Source organism: Trachypithecus francoisi, unplaced genomic scaffold, assembly GCF_009764315.1.
Source record: "Trachypithecus francoisi isolate TF-2019V2 unplaced genomic scaffold, Tfra_2.0 Lachesis_group3, whole genome shotgun sequence".
NCBI lineage: Eukaryota > Metazoa > Chordata > Mammalia > Primates > Cercopithecidae > Trachypithecus > Trachypithecus francoisi.
The window spans coordinates 52,557,999-52,577,093 of NW_022681468.1; positions in this window are offsets into that span (position 1 = coordinate 52,557,999).

Sequence of the window (19,095 nt, forward strand, 5' to 3'; positions counted from 1 at the left end):
TTAAATCTGTTTTTATAAAATCTCATGGTAGCCTCACCAACGTTTTTGTTTGAACTTCATCCTCTCTACCCTATGAATATTCCTGTTCTCCTTGGGTTGGATTTTCTCCACTTTTTGAAGAATGTCTTTGTAATCTGCAGTAGCCTTCAAGAGCCAAAGTTAAGTATAGTATTGTTGGACTAGCAGGCCATGTGGTAGGTATTTATTTCTAGATGAAGAACCCTGCCTTGTGTCCCCTCAAATCACATCACATAGGTAGCCATCTGTGTACTCTATCTCAAAAGGTAGGCCCCGGATAGGGAGGAATAGGGAGACAATGCAGGAATTTAGACACTAGAGTTTCACTAACAATTCCCTATACATGACTGCTGCACCCTTCCAGAGGTGTTTATGACTGATACAAGACATTATTTTAGGGGTTCAGCAGCAGTTTCTATGCCCCTAGATCTAACACTTACGCAGTGTTTTCTCTGAGTAACTAACTGTATTAGTCTTTGGCTGCTAACACAAAACACCATCAACTGGGTGGCTAATAAACAACAAACATTGATTTCTCACAGTTCTGAAGGCTGGGAAGTCTAAGATCAAGGTGCTGGCAGATTCAGTGTCTGCTGAGGGCCTGCTTTCTGGTTCATCGATGGCATTTTCTACTTGTGGCCTCATGGTGGAAGGAGTAAAATGAGTTCTCTGTGTCTCTTTTATTAGGGCACTAATCCCACTATAAGGGCAGCACTTTCATGACCTAATCACCTCCCAAATGTTCCACCTCCTAATGCCATCACCTTGGGGATTAAGTTTTCAACATGTGAATTTAGGTAGGATAGGGCACAAACATTCAGATCCTATCACTAAAAAAACAGAAGTAAACAGTGGCTTCTAAACTGATGGGATGTGGGTGCAAGCTTGTAAGACAAGGGCCCAGGAGGTTCCTGTTGTAGACATCGTCATGAAGGGATACAGCAGAAAAGCATTTCAGAATCGGAAGGGATTTTTTTTTTTTTTTTTTTTTTGACAGAGTCTCACTCTCTCACCCAGGCTGGAGTGCAGTGGCATGATGATGGCTTACTGCAGCCTCAATCTCCAGGGCTCAAGCAATCCTCCCACCTCAGCCTCCTGAGTAGCTGTGGCTATGGAGGCAATGCTACCACACCCAGCTAATTTTTAAATGTTTTGTAGTGATGGGGTTTCACTCTGTTGCCTAGGTTGGTTTCGAACTCCTGGCCTTAAGCAATCCTTCCGCTTTGGCCTCCTAAAGTGCTGAGATTACAGGCGTGAGCCACTATGCCTGGCCAGAAGGGATCTTAAACATATGGAAGTCATGTGACCCAGATTTTCCACTGCAAGCGCAATTCCAAATATTCCTCCCCTCCATCAGACCATGAGCCACAGGTCACCTGGGCTACCATCATAATTTAATTTTACTATTATTTTTTGAGATGGAGTCTCACTCTGTCACCCAGGCTAGAGTGCAGAGTACAATGGCATGATCTCAGCTCACTGCAACCTCTGCCTCCCAGGTTCAAGTGATTCTCCTGCCTCAGCCTCCCGAGTAGCTGGGATTACAGATGCCTGTCACCGTACCCGGCTAATTTTTTGTATATATATATATATTTTTTTAGTAGAGATGGAGTTTCACTCCCTTGGCCAGGCTGGTCTTGAACTCCTGACCTTGTGATCCACCTGCCTCGGCCTCCCAAAGTGCTGGGATTACAGACGTGAGCAACTGTGCCCGGCCAATTTTTGTATTTTTAGTGGAGACAAGGTTTCACCATGTTGGCCAGGTCTTGAACTTCTGACCTCAAGTGATCCATCCGCCTCAGCCTCTGAAAGTGCTGAGATTACAGGCATGAGCCACTGCGCCCAGTCCCATCTTAATTTTATAGGCAAATAAACTGAGCATAAATAATTTGCCACTGTGGAAATGCGGATGGTGAAAGAAAAATAAATTAAAACAAAAATTTTTTAAAAATTGTCAAATATCACACAAGTAGTTAGTGGCAGATGGAAATGCTAAACTGTTACTTCCTAACTGTCCTTCTAACCAATCTCCAGGACACATGTGAAGGTCTCTTGCTGTGTAATTCTAGACTTTTTCACTACTTACACTGAATATGCATTTTATGATTTTCATCATTAAGAAGACAATTTGAATTTTAAAAGGAAGTTTCAGATGAACCAATATTTTCTCCTCCAAAAACGAATGAATGTTTTTAGTATTGAGAGTTAGCAAGAGTCTATTTTAAGTTGAGAGCCTTTTTAGTCATTGGTTTTAGGATAAACTAAGGAGATGTTCACAAGACATCTGAACGTGTGAGCTTCACATTAGAACGCTTGATGAGTTATAATGCATACAATTAAGTTGTAATAATGGAGTCAATAAAAAATCATGAAATAAGGCCAGGCACAGTGACTCATGCACTTAGGGAGGCCAAGGCGGGTGGGTTGCTTGAGCCCAGGAGTTTGAGACCAGCATGGGCAACATGGCAAAACCCTGTCTCTACAAAAATACAAAAATTAGCTGGGCACGGCAGCACTCACCTGTATTCCCAGGTACTGGGGAGGCTGAAGTGAGAAGATCGCTTGAACTGGGGAGACTGAGGCTGCAGTGAGCTGAGATCGTGCCACTGCACTCCAGCCTGGGTGACAGAGTAAGATCCTGTCTCAAAAAAAAAAAAAAAAATTTATAGAATAAAATGAATGAGGGAGAGGGAAAACCCTGAAGAAAAGTGGATAATATAGATATATTCAGGGAGATTTGTTTAGACATGATTATTCACTGCTGTCTAAAATAAACTTCAGATTTTAGAGTTTCAAAGTTTTCTCAATCATAATCAAAGAGTGAAAAGGGAAAGCCAGTGAGACATAATGATTCTGACTCTAGGAAATGAAGCTACATGTAGCATTTCTTCCTCATTCTCACTGCCAGTCTAAGGGAGGAGAATTGGAAAGCTGAAAAGCTCTCAGCCTCCGATGATCAATGTCAAGTTTCAGAATGACGAGTTTCAAAATCACTTCAAATGCCACTTATTTCATTTTGAAAATAACATTTTTTCTGTCTATAGAAGTACTATTTATACTTCACAGAAAACTTGAAAAATAGAAGAAAGTTGAAAGAATAACTCATACTCTTCATATTTAGATAACCTTTGTTAATATTTGAATGTTTTGCATTCTTTTTCTCCAAATACTGTAATATTTTTATAAAGCTAATACCATGCTAATAGATTTTAGTCTCCTCTCTAATTTAGGATAGCATTATTAATATTTTATTTATGTCACTTAGAATTATTTGCAAAAAGTTTGTAAATGGCTGTGAGATATCATAACCATATCCTAATTTATGTAATGATTTTCTTATTTACAAGTACCATATGTAATGATGTAGTCAATATCTTTGCACATAAGTTGTCCATATTTCTGTTTATTTCCTACAGAAAGCAGACTAGAAGTTGGACTACTAGGTCAGAGTTTGAACAATTTAAGGTTCTTGATAACATCTGTCAGATTAACTTTCAGAATATTGTACTAATTCATGCTCCTACTGCCTGAGGGTGAACTGCCTGTCTTACCACTCACTCAGCATCTCTGAAACATGATCACTTTATGGACTTTTTTGCTTGTCTGAAAGGGACAAGGGGATACCATGTTGCTATTTTAGTTTTTAATTCTTAGTGAGTTTGAATATATTTTCATGTAATTATTACCAATTTATATTTCCTATTCAGCAAGTTATCCGTGTTCTTTAACCACTGGGAGTTCTTTGATAAAGTAATTTAGATGTACATATAATGATATGATAGTCTATTATCTGTCATTACTATCTATTTTCTTTTTTTGAGATGGAGTCTTGCTCTGTCGCCCAGGCTGGAGTGCAGTGGCCGGATCTCAGCTCACTGCAAGCTCCGCCTCCCGGGTTCACGCCATTCTCCTGCCTCAGCCTCCCGAGTAGCTGGGACTACAGGCACCGCCACATCACCCGGCTAGTTTTTGTATTTTTAGTAGAGACGGGGTTTCACCGTGTTCACCAGGATGGTCTCGAACTCCTGACCTCGTGATCCGCCCGTCTCGGCCTCCCAAAGTGCTGGGATTACAGGCTTGAGCCACCGCACCCGGCCTACTATCTATTTTCATCTTAATTTGGAGAATCATTCTCTTTCAGAACTTTCTTTTTTTTTTTGAGACGGTGTCTCGCTCTATTGCCCAGGCTGGAGGGCAGTGGCGTGATCTCGGCTCACTGCAAGCTCTGCCTTCTGGGTTCAGCCATTCTCCTGCCTCAGCCTCCTGAGTAGCCGGGACTATAGGCGCCCGCCACCACGCCCGGCTAATTTTTTTTGTATTTTTAGTAGAGAGGGGGTGTCACCATGTTAGCCAGGATGGTCTCGATCTCCTGACCTCCTGATCCGCCCACCTCAGCCTCCCAAAGTGCTGGGATTACAGGCGTGAGCCACGGCGCCTGGCCTCTTTTAGAAGTTTCTAAGAAAATTTCTATTTTTTTATTTTTTATTTTTTTGGAGTCTAGCTCTGTCCCCCAGGCTGGAGTGCACTGGTGCGATCTCAGCTCACTGCAAGCTCCACCCCCCGGGTTCACGCCAGTCTCCTGCCTCAGCCTCCCGAGTAGCTGGGACTACAGGCTCCTGCCACCACGCCTGGCTAATTTTTTGTATTTTTAGTAGAGACGGGGTTTCATGTGGTCTCGATCTCCTGACCTTGTGATTCGCCCACCTCGGCCTCCCAAAGTGCTGGGATTACAGGCATGAGCCACCGCGCCCAGCGGAAAATTTCATAAATCAATAAAATAAAATTTTAAACTTGTCACAACTGTATAATACTGTTGCAATAACTTTGGAATGACAATACCTTCTGTAAAATGATTCGTACATTAAACACTTTATCTAAAACAGGCTTTAGTCCTGGCTCTGCCTCAAACCAGAATTTTTATCTTGAAACAAAATTTCAATGAGTCTTAGTTTATCTGTAAAATAAGATGGTTAATCTTTGAGTCCATCCAATTTAAAAACTAGGCAACTTGTGCTTACAAAACACAATACACAGCACCATCTAGAGGCGAAAAGGAATACTTTTGTACATTTTTCATGTATTAAAAAATGATTTTTTAGCCTTAAAACCACAATATTAAGTCAATATATTTTATGCCTGCAGAAAGTGCCTGGGTAAATGTATGAGAATTGTAACAGGTCTATCACATCGGATAAAACTTTTAGAATGAATGTCACAGTTGTCAGGCCTCTGAGCCCAAGCTAAGCCATCATATCCCCTGTGACCTGCACATAGATACCCAGATGGCCTGAAGCAACTGAAGATCCACAAAAGTGAAAATAGCTTTAACTGATGACATTCCACCATTGTGATTTGTTTCTGCCCCACCCTAACTGGTCAATGTACTTTGTAATCTCCTCTACCCTTAAGAAGGTTCTTTGTAATTCTCCCCACCCTTGAGAATGTGTTTTGTGAGACCCGCCCCCTGCCCGCAAAACATTGCTCCTAACTCCACCACCTATCCCAAAACCTGTAAGAACTAATGATAATCCCACCACTCTTTGCTGACTCTCTTTTCAGACTCAGCCCGCCTGCCAGGTGAAATAAACAGCCTTGTTGCTCACACAGAGCTGTTTGGTGGTCTCTTCACATGGACGCGAGTGATATTTGGGGCCAAAGACCCGGGTCAGAGGGACTCCTTCAGGAGACCAGTCCCCTGTCCTCACCCTAACTCCGTGAAGAGATCCTCCATACGACCTCGGGTCCTCAGACCCACCAGCCCAAGGAACATCTCACCGATTTTAAATCGGGTAAGCGGTCTTTTCACTCTCTTCTCCAGCCTCTCTCGCTACCCTTCAGTCTCCCTCTCTCACTACCCTTCAATCTCCCTGTCCTTCCAATTCCAGTTCTTTTTCCTCTCTAGTAGAGACAAAGGAGACATATTTTATCTGTGGACCCAAAACTCTGGCACCAGTCACGGACTCAGGAAGACAGTCTTCACTTGGTGTTTAATCACTGCGGGGACACCTGCCTGATTATTCACCCACATTCCATTTATTGGTGTCTGATCACTGCAGGGATGTCTGCCTTGGTCATTCACCAACATTCCCTTGGTGGCAAGTCAATTGCGGGGACGCCTGCTTTGGCTGCTCACCCACACTGCAGCCCAGCGCTGCTCCTCACCCCTCTTCTCTGTGTCTCTACCCTTCTGTTTAAACTTGCCTCCTTCACTATGGGCAACCTTCCACCCTTCATTCCGCCTTCTTCTCCCTTAGCCTGTGTTCTCAAGAACCTAAAACCTCTTCAACTCTCGCCTGACCTAAAATCTAAGCCTCTTATTTTCTTCAGCAACAGTGCTTGGCCCCAATACAAACTTGACAATGGTTCTCCATGGCCAGAAACCAACACTTTTGATTTCTCCATCCTACAAGACCTAGATAATTTTTGTCGAAAAATGGGCAAATGGTCTGAGGTGCCTTATGTCCAGGCATTTTTCACACTTCGTTCCCTTCCTAGTCTCTGTTCCCAGTGCCACTCGTCCCAAATCCTCCTTCTTTCTCTCCCGCCTGTTCCTTCGGTCCCAACCCCAAGCTTCACTGAGTCTTGTGAATCTTCCTTTTCTACTAACCCATCTGACCTCTCATCTCCTCTCCAGACTGCTCCTCCTCAGGTCGCTCCCCGCCAGGCTGAATAAGACTCCAACTCTTCTTCAACCTCTGCTCCCCAACCCTATAACCCTTCTATTACCTCCCCTCCCCTTTACAGTTTCATTCTGCAACTAGCTCTCCCCAACCTGCCCAGTAATTTCCTCTTAGAGAGGTGGCTGGAGCTGAAGGCATAGTCAGGGTACATGCACCTTTTTCTCTATCAGACCTTTCCCAAATCAGCCAGTGTTTAGGCTCTTTCTCATCAGACCCCACTTAAATATATACAGGAATTCCGATATCTAACTCTGTCCTACAATTTAACCTGGAGTGACTTAAATGTCATCCTAACTTCTACCCTCTCCCCAGATGAACGGGAAGGAGTTTTTCTCTAGCCCAATCTCACGCTGATAACTGCTGGCTTCATGAGCCAGACCTCCAGGAAGGCATTAGAGCAGTTCCCTGAGAAGATCCCCAATGGAACTATCAAGCAGATTCCCCAGTTATAGCTAGGCAAGATTACATGGTTTCCTGACTTGTTGAAGGGTTTAAAAAGGCAGCTTACAACGCTGTTAATTATAACAAACTTAAAGAAACTACCCAAGGTAGGCCGGGCGCGGTGGCTCAAGCCTGTAATCCCAGCACTTTGGGAGGCCGAGACGGGCGGATCACGAGGTCAGGAGATCGAGACCATCCTGGCTAACACGGTGAAACCCCGTCTCTACTAAAAAAAAATACAAAAAAATTAGCCGGGCAAGATGGCGGGTGCCTGTGGTCCCAGCTACTCGGGAGGCTGAGGCGGGAGAATGGCGGGAACCTGGGAGGCGGAGCTTGCAGTGAGCTGAGATCCGGCCACTGCACTCCAGCCTGTGCGACAGAGCGAGACTCCGTCTCAAAAAAAAAAAAAAAAAAAAAAAAAGAAACTACCCAAGGTAAAGATGAAAACCCAGTTCATGGCCTGTGTAGCAGCAACCCTTAGATGCTTTACTGCCCTAGACCCAGAGGGGCAGAAGGCCACCTTATTCTTAATATGCATTTTATCACCCAGTCAGCTCCTGACATTAGAAAACAGCTTCAAAAATTGGAATTCAGCCCTCAAACCCCACAACACGAATTAATCAACCTTGCCTTCAAGGTGTACAAAAATAGGAGGTAGCCAGCCACATAGCTACACATTTCTGAGTTACAGCTACTTGCCTCCGCTGTAAGACAACCCACAACCACATCTCCAGCACACAAAACTTCAGAACATCCAAGCCACAGCTCCCAGGGGCTCCTTCAAAACATCCTCGTGGACCTTGCTTCAAATGCCAAAAGCCTGGCCACTGGACCTCAGAATGCCCGCAGCCCGGGATTCCTCCTAAGCCATGCCCTGTCTGTGCAGGCCCCCACTGGAGGTTGGACTGTCTGACTCACATTGCCACTGCTCCTAAAACCCCTGGAGCCCAAACCCAACGTTCCTTGGCCAACTCCTTCCCAGATCTCCTCAGCTTAGCAGGTGAAGACTGACGCTGCCCAATTGCCTCAGAAGCCCCCTGGACCATCACGGACACCGAGCTTCAGGTAACTCTTACAGTGAAGGGTAAGTCCATCTCCTGTTTAATCAATATGGGGGCTACCCACTCCACATTACCTTCTTTTCAAGGGCCTGTTTCCCTGCCCCATAACTGTTGTGGGTATTGATGGCCAAGCTTCAAAACCCCTTAAAACTCCCCCACTCTAGTGCCAACTTGGACAACATTCTTTTATGCACCCTTTTTTAGTTATCCTCACCTGCCCAGTTCCCTTATTAGGCTGAGACACTTTAACCAAATTATCTGCTTCCCTGATTATTCCTGGACTACAGCCACATCTCATTGCTACCCTTCTTCCCAACCCAAAGCCTCCTTCGCACCTTCCTCTTGTACTCCCCTACCTTAACCCACAAGTATGGGACACCTCCACTCCCTCCCTGGCAACCGATCACCTGCCCATTACTATCCCATTAAAACCTAATCACCCTTACCCCACTCAACACCAGTATCCCATCCCACAACAGGCTTTTATCACTCGCCTGCTACAGCATGAGTTTCTAAAAACCTATAAACTCTCCTTAGTATTCCCCCATTTTACCTGTCCAAAAACCAGACAAGTATTACAGGTTAGTTCAGGATCTGCACCTTATCAACCAAATTGTTTTGCCTATCCACCCTGTGGTGCCCAAACTGTACACTCTTTTGTCCTCAATACCTCCCTTCACAACTCACTATTCCATTCTTGATCTTAAAGATGCTTTTTTCACTATTCCCCTACACCCCTCGTCCCAGCCTCTATTTGCTTTTACCTGGACTGACCTTGACACCCATCAGTCCCAGCAGCTTACCTGGGCTGTGCTGCCACAAGGCTTCAGGGCAGCCCTCATTACTTCACCCAAGCTCTTTCTCATGATTTACTTTCTTTCCACTCCTCCGCTTCTCAACTTATTCAATATATTGATGACCTACTGTGTAGCCCCTCCTTTGAATCTTGTCAACAAGACACCCTCCTGCTCTTTCAACATTTATTCTCCAAGGGATATCGGGTATCCCCCTCCAAAGCTCAAATTTCTTCTCCATCTGTTACCTACCTTGGCATAATTCTTCATAAAAAGACACGTGATCTCCCTGCAAATCATGTCCGACTGATCTCTCAAACCCCAACCTCTTCTACAAAACAACAATTCCTTTCCTTCCTGGGCATGGTTGGATACTTTTGCCTTTGGATACCTAGTTTTGCCATCCTAACAAAACCATTATATAAACTAACAAAAGAAAACCTAGCTGACTCCATAGATCCTAAATCCTTTCCCCACTCTTCTTTCCGTTCCTTGAAGACAGCTTTAGAGACTGCTCCCACACTAGCTCTCCCTGACTCATCCCAACCCTTTTCATTACACACAGCCAAAGTGCAGGGCTGTGTAGTTGGAATTCTTACACAATGACTGGGACTGTGCCCTGTAGCCTTTTTGTCGGAACAACTTGACCTTACTGTTTTAGGCTGGCCATGATGTCTCCGTGCGGTGGCCACCGCCACCCTAATACTTTTAGAGGCCCTCAAAATCACAAACTATGCTCAACTCACTCTCTACAGTTCTCATAACTTCCAAAATCTATTTTCTTCCTCACACCTGACACATATACTTTCTGCTTCCTGCCTTCTTCAGCTGTACTCACTCTTCATTGAGTCTCCCACAGTTACCATTGTTCCTGCCCCAGACTTCAAGCTGGCCTCCCACATTATTCCTGATACCACACCTGACCCCCATGACTGTATCTCTCTGATACACCTGGCATTCACTCCATTTCCCCATATTTCCTTCTTTCCTGTTCCTCACCCTGATTACACCTGGTTTATTGATGGCAGTTCCACCAGGCCTAAATGCCACATACCAGCAAAGGCAGGCTATGCTACAGTATCTTCCACATCTATCATTGAGGCTACCGCTCTGCCCCCCTCCACTACCTCTCAGCAAGCTGAACTCATTGCCTTAACTTGAGCCCTCACTCTTGCGAAGAAATTAAGCATCAATATTTATACTGACTCTAAATATGCCTTCCATATCCTGCACCACCATGCTGTTATATGGGCTGAAAGAGGTTTCCTCACTACGCAAGGGTCCTCCATCATTAATGCCTCTTCAATAAAAACTCTTCTCAAGGCCGCTTTACTTCCAAAGGAAGCTGGAGTCATACACTGCAAGGGCCAGCAAAAGGCATCAGATCCCATCGCTCAGGGCAACACTTATGCTGATAAAGTAGCCAAAGCAGCAGCTAGCATTCCAACTTCTGTCCCTCACGGCCAGTTTTTCTCCTTCTCATCGGTCACTCCCACCTACTCTCCCACTGAAACTTCCACCTATCAATCTCTTCCCACAGAAGGAAAATGATTCTTGGAGCAAGGAAAATATCTCCATCCAGCCTCACAGGCCCATTCTATTCTATCATCATTTCATAACCTCTTCCATGTAGGTTACAAGCCGCTAGCCGCCTCTCAGAACCTCTCATTTCCTTTCCATCATGGAAATCTGTCCTCAAGGAAATCACTTCTCAGTGTTCCATCTGCTATTCTACTACTCCTCAGGGATTGTTCTGGCCCCCTCCCTTCCCGACACACCAAGCTCGGGGATTTGCCCCTGCTCAGGACTGGCAAATTGACTTTACTCACAGGCCTCGAGTCAGGAAACTAAAATACCTCTTGGTCGGGGTAAACACTTTCACTGGATGGGTAGAGGCCTTTCCCACAGGGTCTGAGAAGGCCACCGCGGTCATTTCTTCCCTTTTGTCAGATATAATTCCTCAGTTTGGCCTTCCCACCTCTACACAGTCTGATAACGGACCAGCCTTTATTAGTCAAATCACCCAAGCAGTTTCTCAGGCTCTTGGTATTCAGTGGAACCTTCATGCCCATTACCGTCCTCAGTCTTCAGGAAAGGTAGAACAGACTAATGGTCTTTTAAAGACACACCTCACCAAGCTCAGCCTCCAACTTAAAAAGAACTGGACAGTACTTTTACCTCTTGCCCTTCTCAGAATTAGAGCCTGTCCTTGAGATGCTACAGGGTACAGTCCATTTGAACTTTTATATGGACGTACTTTCTTGCTTGGCCCCAACCTCGTCCCAGACACCAGCCCTCTAGGTGACTATCTTCCAGTCTTCCAGCAGGCTAGACAGGAAATGTGCCAGGCTGCTAATCTTCTCTTGCCTACTCCAGATTCCCAGCCATATGAAGACACCCTAGCTGGACAATCAGTTCTTGTTAAGAATCTGACCCCTCAAACTCTACAACCTTAATGGACCGGACCCTACTTAGTCATCTATAGTACCCCAACTGCCGTCCGCCTACAGGACCCTCCCCATTGGGTTCACCGTTTCAGAATAAAGCTGTGTCCATCAGACAGCCAGCCCAATATCTCCTCTTCCTCCTGGAAGTTGCACGTACTCTCCCCTACTTCCCTTAAACTCACTCGCATTTCTGAAGAACAATAATAAACCTTATGAGCCTGATACATACCTTCATTCTATTAGGTCTATTCGTCCTTACCCTACTCTTTGCAACAGGGCTTTACACAGTCACCCCACTACTTGGACTGTGTCCCCAAAATTTGTTATCCCTACTATATTCTGTCTAGTCATACTCCTATTCACCATTCTCAACTACTCATAAATGACCTGCTCTTGTTTATGCTGCCGGTTTACACTGTTTCTCCAAGACATCACAGCTGATATCTCCTGGTGCTATTCCCAAACCACCACTCTTGACTCCCTCTTGGAGTGGATAGATGATCTTTGCTGACAGGGCACCCTCCAATACTTCCACCCTGATGAAGTTCGATTCTTTACTTTTATACTCACTCTTATTCTCGTTCCCATTCTTATGCCACTCTACCTCTCCCTAGTTACTTCCAGCATGCTATCAATCTCACCCACTCTCTCCTCACTGCCTCCAGTCCTTCTCTAGCACAGAATTGTTGGCTATGTGTTTCCCTTTCTTCCTGCTCTTACACAGCCACCCCTGCTCTATAGGCCGACTGGGCTACCTCTCCCATCTCCCTGCACCTCAGAACCTCTAATAGCCCTCATCTTTACCTACCTGAGGAACTTCTTTACTTTCTAGACAGATTTGGTGAGAACGCCCCAGGCATTTCACACCAACAAGCTGCCACACTTCTCTGCATCTACCTACAGCACCTTTCTCCTTATGTCAATTCCACCCCCCCAATATTTTGACCCCTAACCACAGAAACAACTATCCCTGTTGCCATTCCTTTATGCATCTCCCGACAACAGCCTACTGGAATTCCTTTAGGCAACCTTCCACTGTCCAAATATTCCTTTGCTCTTTATCTCCAGAACCCAGTCACATACATTACCAAACAGATGGGAGCATTCCAACTTCACATTACTGATATGCCCTCTATCATTACTGACAAACTCAAAAACATCGGCAGTCACTACTGGTTAGGAGGACACCTACCCTGCATCTCACTCCATCCTTGGCTACCCTCCCCCTGCTCGTCTGAATCTCCTCCTGGCCCCTCTTGCTTGCTTATACCCAGCCCCAAGAATAGCAGTGAAAGGTTATTTGTAGACACTATGCGCTTTCTTGTACACCATGAGAACCGAACTTCTCCCTCTACGCAGTTGCACCATCAATCCCCATTACAATCTCTAATGGCTGCTGCCCTTGCTGGATCTCTAGGATTTTGGGTACAGGACTCTTCTTTCAATACACCCTCTCACCTTTTCACTTTACATTTCCAGTTCTGCCTGACACAAGGTCTCTTCTTTTTATGTGGCTCTTCCACCTACATGTGTCTACCTGCCAACTGGATAGGCACATGTACTCTAGTCTTCCTTACCCCCAGAATTCAGTTTGCAGATGGGAACGAACAACTGCCTGTCCCCCTCATGACACCAACACGACAAAAAGAGTCATCCCACTAATCCCTTTACTTATGGGTCTAGGACTTTCTGCCTCCACTGTTGCACTTGGAACTGGAATAGCAGGCATCTCAACCTCTGTCACAACATTCCGCAGCCTCTCTAATGACTTCTCTGCTAGCGTTACAGATATATCACAAACTTTACCTGTCCTCCAAGCCCAGGTTGACTCTTTAGCTGCATTTGTCCTCCAGAACTGCCGAGGCCTCGATTTACTCACTGCTGAAAAAGGAGGACTCTGTATATTTTTAAATGAAGAGTGTTGTTTTTACCTAAATCAATCTGGTCTGGTATATGACAACTTAAAAAAACTCAAGGATAGAGCCCAAAAACTCACCAACCAAGCAAACAGTAACGTTGAACCCCCTTGGACACTCTCTAATTGGACGTTCTGGGTACTCCCAATTCTTAGTCCTTGAATACCTGTTTTTCTCTTTCTTTTATTTGGACGTTGTGTCTTTCGTTTAGTTTCTCAATTCATACAAAACCGCATCCAGGCCATCACCAATAATTCTATACGACAAATGCTCCTTCTAACAACCCCACAATATCACCCCTTACCTGAATATCTTTCTTCAGTTGAATCTCTCTCACTGTAGGTTCCAACGCCGCCCCTAATCCCACTTGAAGCAGTCCTGAGAAACATTGCCCATGATCTCTCCATACCACCCCAAAATTTTTCGCCACTCCAACACTTCACCACTATTTTGTTTTGCTTTTCTTATTAATATAAGAAGACAGGAATGTCAGGCCTCTGAGCCCAAGCTAAGCCATCATATTCCCTGCACTTATACATCCAGATGTCCTGAAGTAACTGAAGATCCACAAAAGAAGTGAAAATAGTCTTAACTGATAACATTCCACCATTGTGATTTGTTTCTGCCCCACCCTAACTGATCAATATACTTTGTAATCTCCCCCACCCTTAAGAAGGTTCTTTGTAATCTCCCCCACCCTTAAGAAGGTTCTTTGTAATTCTCCCCACCTTTGAGAATGTACTTTGTGAGATCCACCCTCTCTGCCTGCAAAACATTGCTCCTAACTCCACCGCCTATCCCAAAACCTATAAGAACTAATGATAATCCCACCACCCTTTGCTCTCTTTTTGGACTCAGCCAGGCTGCCAGGTGAAATAAACAGCCTTGTTTCTCACACAAAGCCTGTTTGGTGGTCTCTTCACACGGACGCACGTGACAATAGTAGCTGTAAGAATTCTTAGTTCCTATATGAATCTAGGTCATGTTCTTTCCCCTATCATGACTTTTCCTTTTTTCTTTTCTTTTCTTTTTTTTTTTTTTGTGACAGAGTTTCACTCTTTTTTTTTTTTTTTTTTGAGACGGAGTCTCGCTCTGTCGTCCAGGCTGGAGTGCAGTGGCACAATCTCAGCTCACTGCAAGCTCTGCCTCCTGGGTTCACGCCATTCTCCTGTGTCAGCCTCTCAAGTAGCTGGGACTACAGGCACCTGCCACCATGCCCAGCTAAGTTTTTGTATTTTTAGTAGAGACGGGGTTTCACCATGTTAACCAGGATGGTCTCGATCTCCCGACCTCATGATCTGCCCACCTTGGCCTCCCACAGTGTTGGGATTACAGGTGTGACCCACCGCGCCTGGCCTTGAGACAGAGTTTCACTCTTGTTGCCCAGGCTGGAGTGCAATGGTGCGGTCTCGGCTCACTGCAACCTCTGCCTCCGGGGTACAAGTGATTCTCCTACAGATGCCTGTCACCATGCCCAACTAATTTTTGTATTTTTAGTAGAGACAGGATTTTACCATGTTGGCCAGGCTGGTCTCGAGCTCCTGACCTCAGGTGATCCACCTGTCTTGGCCTCCCAAAGTGCTGGGATTACAGGTGTGAGCCACTGTGCCCAGCCTATCATGATTTTTTAGGGGATCAACTATTCTTTTTGGCATTCCTTAAGAAAATCAGTAGCACTCTCTTTTAAGTCTGATACTAAGGATCAAAAATGTCTACATAATACTGTGATATGTTGTATACATGATATATATTGAGTAAACTGGATGCATTCTTTACCCTGGGGGCTTTGTGGACTTGCTGAAACTATGGTCACAAAAACAGTTCCTCCATGGTTAGATACACAATGCTATTCCAGTCTTCAACTTCAGGGAAGGAATCCCTAAATTGGAAACATGGCTAGCAACAGAAAATTCCAGTGGTGGCACCCTGAATCTACTGGGACTTGAAGAAAAATGTAACCTCTGCAGAAGTGTGACATCTACAGCAAAAGTCTGGTCATTGTTCACATCTGGATTATCACCACAGCTTTTTTTCTACACCAATGTTAGTGACAGCTTCCTCCTTATCACCACTTTTGGAACTGTGCTATTTTATTTTATATTTATTTATTTAGAAACGGAGTCACACTTTGTCACCCCGGCTAGAGTGCAATGGCCGATCTCAGCTCACTGCAACCTCTGCCTCCCAGGGAACTGTGCTATTTTAACTTGTAGTTTCCAAATTGTTCTGAGGGTGTTCTTCAGCTTCACCATGTTTTGGCTTCCAATTAAATTGTAAACTCACCAAGTGAAACTGCATCTTCTAACTGTCCTGGCTCCACGGCCCACCACGCCCCCAGGTATGCCATAACGTGAACACTTATGTGGACTAGGTGGCATTGCCTTGCTAGGAATTATGAAATACAACTCTTCGCCAACACGAAGGTGAATGTACAAGGTTAAACGGAGTTCAGGCAAATAAACATTCAATATTTGTTGTGACAAAGTTCATGAACAGTGTTGCCTCAGATCTAAATTTACCCTTGAGTGGTATAACTTAGATTTAAAAGAAAAACACCAAAATCCTTTCTGAATCTTCCTCCAATTTGTATGATCTCCAATTTCTAATTCATATTTTGGGAATAGATTCTCTCCGGGAAATGCATAACTTCTTTTTAAACAGGGAAAAGTAAAAAGAACTATAATTTTTTTATCTAAGTTTTTATTTTGAAAAATTTCAAACACCCTTAAAAGTTGGGAGAATAGAATAATGAGCACTCATAAACCCACCACCTTCATCTGGCTATTAGTAAGAGTCTTCTTTATCTATTTTGATTTCTGAACCCATTGAAAGTCACAGATATCATGACACTTTTTCCCTAAATATTCCCTCAAGCATCATTTAAAAACAAGGATATTCTCCTTCATAACCCCAGTGTCATTATCAAACCTAAGAAAATCAACAGTAATGCCCTATCTCATATCCAGCTGAAATCGAAATGTCTGTAATTGTCCCAGTGATGTTCTTTACAGCTCTATTTATTTATTTATTATTTTATTTATGAGAGTGTCGTTCTGTTACCCAGTTTTGAGTGCAGTGGCACGATCACAACTCACTGCAGTCTTGACCTCCTGGGCTTGATTGATCCTCCTGCCTCAGCCTCCTAAGCAGCTGGGACCACTTCTATGATAATTACACATTAGCTGCCTAAAGCAACCTGTTGCAGGATAACAATTAAAAATCATGCCAATTTTGCATCTGTTCAATATGTTTTGCTTTAATATTTAAAATGATTTTCAATTTAATGTCAAGGAGGAAGAGTTTCCCATTTGTCTTGTTTGGTCACAGGGTGTATTAGATTCGGACACTTAAATACATGGAGCCAATACCAAATATCAGATTTAGCATCCAGGCAATTTCTTTTTTCTTTTTCAGGTCACAAGATTTGAGAACCCAGATTCAAATAAAGAAATAGATATGGCCAGGCGTGGTGGCTCACGCCTGTAATCCCAGCACTTTGGGAGGCCATGGCGGGCAGATCACGAGGTTGGGAGATCGAGACCATCCTGGCCAACATGGTGAAATCCCATCTCTACTAAAAATACAAAAAAAAAAATTAGCTGGGCATGATGGCGGGCGCCTGTAGTCCCAGCTACTTGGAAGGCTGAGGCAGGAGAATGGCATGAACCTGGGAGGCAGAGCTTACAATGAGCCAAGATCTCACCACTGCACTGTCGAAAAGAAAAGAAAAGAAAGAAAAGAAAAGAAGGAAGGAAGGAAGGAGGAAGGAAGGAAGGAAGGAAGGAAGGAAGGAAGGAGAAAGAAAGAAAGAAAGAAAGAAAGAAAGAAAGAAAGAAAGAAAAAGAAAGAAAGAAAGAAAGAAAGAGAAAGAAAGAAAGAGAAGAAAGAAAGAAAGAAAGAGAGAGAGAAAGAAAGAGATATAAACAGCAATAACATTTTAATCTTGTGAGTTATGATAGGCTAATCCCTAATAAGAAGAAAGAAAGAACGAAAGAAAGAAAGAAAGAAGAGAGAGAAAGAGATATAAACAGCAATAACATTTTAATCTTGTGAGTTATGATAGGCTAATCCCTAATAAGATATACACAGATTTATTGCAATAAAGGTGATAGAGTAAAGCAATTTCAGCCTAATTTTGGTATATTTCTTGACAAGTATTATCTGGTGGGAAGGTAAGTCATTTATGTCATTTGCTGGGCTAAAGTTTCTCTGATTTTTTTTTTGTCAGTCCCTTTTAGAATCTAGGAGACATATTTGTCAAAGAACTGTTAGGAAAGAAAGATGTGGCCGGGCGCGGTGGCTCAAGCCTGTAATCCCAGCACTTTGGGAGGCCGAGACGGGCGGATCACGAGGTCAGGAGATCGAGACCATCCTGGCTAACACGGTGAAACCCCGTCTCTACTAAAAATACAAAAAAAAAACTAGCCGGGCGAGGTGGCAGGCGCCTGTAGTCCCAGCTACTAGGGAGGCTGAGGCAGGAGAATGGCGTAAACCCAGGAGGCGGAGCTTGCAGTGAGCTGAGATCCGGCCACTGCACACAAGTCCGGGCGACAGAGCGAGACTCCTCCTCAAAAAAAAAAAAAAAAAAAAAAAAGGAAAGAAAGATGCCTAATAATGATTTTTACCATGACTACTATAATTTTGATGACAGGTAAATGAAGAGTCTCAAATAACTCCTAGTTTCTAGGATAAATATTAATTACAGCAATCTTGTACAGATGTATAGTACTGCCTTTCATGTGTTAGCTGGATCTGCTAAATAAGCCAGCTCTGTAAGTCACCACCTGCATTTAACGTAAGCAGTGAAGTCATTCGCCTTATTCAGATTTTTATTTTTTGTGTGTGATATATTTTCCATTCTTTATGAGGGAAAATAATCTAAACCTGAACTCAAAGAAACTGTCATTTTCTTCTGCTAAGCCAGCATACATCTATCCAAATGAGCAATTTTCAGTCATTTTTTTATGTGTCACTAGTTTGTATTAAATGGTTAGTATTGATCAGACTGAAAGTTTTTACCTTTATCTTTTAAATCATCCACTTCACATACTGAGAAAATAAAAAGGTAAACTCTTTGGGGTGAAGTGTTTTCAGGAAGGATGCAGGTTGACAAGTGCATTCAGAGTGTGCTGAAGCCTGGCCATGACTGCAGTTTTGCCTATCAGAAATTTGACCTTGGCCGGGGCATGGTGGCTCACGCCTGTAATCCCAGCACTTTGGGAGGACGAGGAGGGCAGATCACGAGGTCAGGAGAACAAGACCATCCTGGCTAACATGGTGAAACCCCATCTCTACTAAAAATACAAAAAATTAGCTGGGCGTGGTGGTGGGCATCTGTAGTCTCAGCTACTCGGGAGGCTGAGGCAGGAGAATGGCGTGAACCTGGGAGGCAGAGCTTACAGTGAGCCAAGATCACGCCACTGCACTCCAGCCTGGGTGACAGAGCGAGACTCTGTCTCAAAAAAGAAAAGGAAATTTGACCTAATTATGCAGATATACATATCTTTTTGCCAGTCAATGCTGTGCTCACTAAAACCTTTAAGATTTTATCACCTGCAATAAAGTATTTTTCAAATTAACATGTCTTCAGAAATATTTTAAATGTAGAGAACAAAGACCAATAAAATAATGAATTTCAGGCCAGGCGTGTTGGCTCACGCCTATAATCCCAGCACTTTGGGAAGCTGAGGCAGGCAGATCACCTGAGGTCAGGAGTTCAAGACCAGCCTGGCCAACAT